A 4,352-nucleotide genomic window follows, 5' to 3' on the forward strand; every position below is an offset into this window, starting at 1 on the left:
TTAATTTTCAGTTTCACTGCACTGTGATCAGATAATATGCACGGGATAATTTCAATTCTTTTGCATTTTGGAAGGTATGTTCTATGGGCTAAGATGTGGTCTATTTTAGAGAATGAGCCATGTGCAGATGAGAAAAATGTGTATTCTGATGTTGTGGGGTGGAACCCTCTGTAGACATCTACTAAGTCCATTTGTTCACTGCTTTGGTTTAGATCTGTTATTAGTCCTTTCATGGTTTTGAAAGAAACCAGAGCAAGGATAGTCTTTCCCACATTGCTTACATTTACTGGGCTTCTCCCCAGGCTGTTTATTCATGTGTCCAAAAGGAACTGCAATAAACGAAAACTTTCCCGTACTGTTTGCAAAGATAGTTTCTCTCCAGCACTGAGATGTGACTGAAACAGGTGAAGACTTTCCCACAACACTCACACACACAAGGTTTCTATCCACTCTGGTACTTTACTTGGTATCAAAGGGAATACTATCACTGAAGGCTTTCTCACATCGCTTACATCCATAGGATTTCCCACTAGTGTGACTTCTTTTATATCCATAAAAGAATTTGTAGTGAAAGAAGTCTTTCCTTCATTAATTATATCTGCAGGGTTTCTTTCCAGTGTGAACCACTTGATGATATTAAATGAAACTAGGAATAAGTGACAGCATTATTTACCACATTGCTAACATACACAGAACTTGTCTGTGGTGTGAATTCTGTGTGAGAAATGAACTGGAACAGCCAGAAGCACTATCACATTTCTTACACTTATAAGATTCATCTCCATTGTTTGCTATTGTGTGTCTGAATCCCTACAAGAGTTATGAAGCCTGTATTACACTGGCTACATATACAGGTTGCTCTCTAGCATGATTTCTTGCATGTATTTGATTTTTTTCACCAAGTACATCAATGTAAATTTCAGTAATTTTGGAGCATATAGAGAAGCACAATTAAAGTAGGAAAAATTACAAAACTTTCTTTTGTATTCATATACAAATGTTATCTCTTTTGTTGGATTAATCCCCTAACTAGTGTGTAGTGACCCTCTTTGTCTCTTCTGATCAATTTTAGTTTGAAGTTTACTTCGAGAGGAAAAGTTTTACCCCTGCCTGTGTTTTGTAGTCCTGCTGCATGAAATATTGTTTTCTATCTTTTGATCTTTGGTGTTGTTCTCAAACTAATGAAGTGAGTCAAGGTTTGATAAATTATCAGCATGCATACAACAGCAAAGATTACCTTAATTGTGCAAAAGCACACCAAATGCAAACACTTACCTTTCAATTAAAAACTGTTCGTATCATTGAAAGCTCTGTTATTGTGTTTCTCTTTAAGACAAAATATTTTAATGTGTGCATTGCTTTTTCTAACTAAAACTTTGTTATTTAGGCTTCATCACAGTGTTGAGACTTTGCAATAAATAAGTGGGTTTTGGTTTCAGTTTTGGCATTCAGTCTCTGAAAGATTCACCATAATTGATGTAGGGGAAACACTTGAAGCCAAGTGAACAGGCAAAGATTTCCTTCAGGATTCTAATATCATAAGAAATAATAGCAAGAATCCCCAAATGGGAGTACATCAAATTTAAGATATTTGTCATATCCAGGGAAATAACTAACCAAACGAGGAGATACCCGACAGAATGGATGAAAATGGGAAAAATTCTAGCTACTCTTCTAATAGAGTTCTAGCTACCCTTCTAACAGAGTATTAATATCAGGAATATATAACAAAAACACTTAATACAAAAAAATCAAAGAGCCCAATTAGTAAATGGACAAATGAATTGAACAAACACATCTCAGATGAAGAAATAGAAATGGTCCAAAATTGTATGAAAAAATTCAACATTTTTAGCCATCTGGAAAATGCAAATAAAAACTACAGTGATATTTCATGTCACTTCAGTTAGAATGGCTATCACTAGGAATCCAGAGAACATTAAACTCTAGCGAAGATATGGGAAATGGAATCCTTCTACACAGCTGATGGGAATGCAAATTACTACAGTCAGTGTGGAAGTCAATATGGAGGCATCTCAAACACCTAAAAATAGTGTTACCATTTAATTAACATATTCCACTCTTTGGTATACACATAAAAGTATCAGCCAGCACACTTTAGAGATGCCTACACATACCTACATGCTTATTATGGAACAATTCACAACAACCAAAATATGAAACCAGTGTAGGGGTTCATCAGCATATAAGTGCATAAAGAAAATGTGGTGTACATATACCCAAATAAAATGTACAGGAAATGAAGCTACAGAATTACAGTCATTACAGAGAAATGGATGAATATGACCATCATGTTAAACAAAATAGGCCAGACACAGAAAGACAAACTCACAGTTCTCCCTAATATGTGGAATCTAAAAATGATGACAGTAAGTAGAAGTGAGAATATGATCAGATGAGAAGGGAACAAGAGGGAAGGGAGGGGGATAAAGGAGGGTAATAAGAGGTGCACATGATCAAAATATATTACATCCTTGAATCTCAAAAATGTCAAGTGAAGGGGATAGAAGGGCAAGGGGATAAATAGAGGTGAAAATGATTAGTGTGTTATGTACACATATGAATCCGCCAAATAAAATACACCTGTATGGCAAATATTACTAAATAAAAAATATGAAAGGAAAAAGAAATTTCACCTCAGAGGTTACATCACAACCCTAACAGCGAATATAGCACCGACAAGGCAGTATTAAACTAATACAATATTATTTAAGCAAAACAGAGAATTATGTTACCTCAGTGTCTTTGTAAGCTTGAAAATTAAAAATAATAATCCAGACATCTATATTAAGAATGAGCCACTGATAAATGCAAAGCATGTATAAATTGTGCAATTTCTGAGGCATTAATTACAAATTATTTTCACCAAACTCTTCACAAGGCCTATGTTTACAGGGTTCCACTAATAAGAAATTTTCACAAAACTTTGAAACCATTAGTTACAACTGACAACTGTCTTGTAGTTTTCACAAGAAGAGGGTTTTGATCCACTATGCATCACACATGGTAACAAATAGACTTCTGAACATATATTCTTTCCAACAGGTGTCTCACCATGGTACACTGTTTTCTTTTAAATCTGTGAATTGAATGAAGATGAAAAGAGGTCTCACCACATGTTCTATATTGATACAGTATGTATTGTAATGTGTGTTAGAAAGACTGGCTAATCAAGAGGTCTCCCTATATTCCATGTTTAGGTTGTCTCCAGTGTGAGTATTTTCATGCTGCTAGGGAACTGGTGAAAGTGAAGGCACTCTCATATGGCCTACATCTGTAGTGTTTCTCTGCAGCGTGAGTTCAAAAGGAACTGGAATAAATGAAAGCTTTCCCACATTGCCTGCTGAGGTAGAGTTTCACTCCACGATGAGTATATTCATGCCTGCGAAAGGAACTGGAATAAATGAAGGCTTTCCCACAATGCTCAAATACATAGGGTTTGTCTTTACTGTGGTTTCTTTTATGGTGTTACAGGGAATTCTGTCATAGAAGTCTTTGCAACATTGTCTAAATACATATAATTTCTTTTCTTTTTATTTTAAAGAGAAAAAATAATAACAAAGTAACAACAACGAAGACAAAAACAAAACAATAACAATAAAAACAATACAGGATTTCAAAACAAGATGATAGGAATTAACCATGGATTTTATATTACATATTGTTATCTTCAATGAAATTGCTCAGACTTCCAGGTGTAAGAATGCAAGATTGATCAAACAGTTAAAGACCATAACAAGTAATGAAAAAAACATTAGAAATAATGCAGAGCTTCATTAAATAAGATGGTAGGAATTCAGCAATGGTTGTCATATTGCATAATATTGTCTTCAGATTAGTTGTTCTCATTACCAGATATAAGTATGCAAAATTGGTCAACAGAAAAATAATTTTAAGCCTTAATGTTTCCTTTTAGTAAACCAACAGACATCAGCAATACACTTATCTCAGCTATCTATCATCTATCTATCTATCATCTATGTTCCTTTTTTAATTTTAAAAAGAAAATATCAAAAAACAAAATAACAAAAACAAAGGCATAAACAAAACAACATAAAACAATGAAAATGATACAGAATCTCAAAACAAGGTGATAGGAAATTAACGATGGTTGTTATATTACATGTTACCTTCAAAGTAGTTACTCAGATAACCCGATATAGGCATTTGAGGTTGATCAATTACACATTAACTGTTCTTTTCAATAAAACAATAGAAATTAGTAGTACAATTATCTTAGCTATCTTGTGTATATAAATATATCTACTTTCCCCGTTCTTTTTTTTTTCCCTCATCCCAGTTGTTCTTTCCTTTTGAACAGTTTCTTCCCC

The sequence above is a fragment of the Chinchilla lanigera genome, unplaced genomic scaffold (genome assembly GCF_000276665.1).
Source record: "Chinchilla lanigera isolate Chin_1 unplaced genomic scaffold, ChiLan1.0 scaffold00037, whole genome shotgun sequence".
In the NCBI taxonomy this organism is placed as follows: Eukaryota; Metazoa; Chordata; class Mammalia; order Rodentia; family Chinchillidae; genus Chinchilla; species Chinchilla lanigera.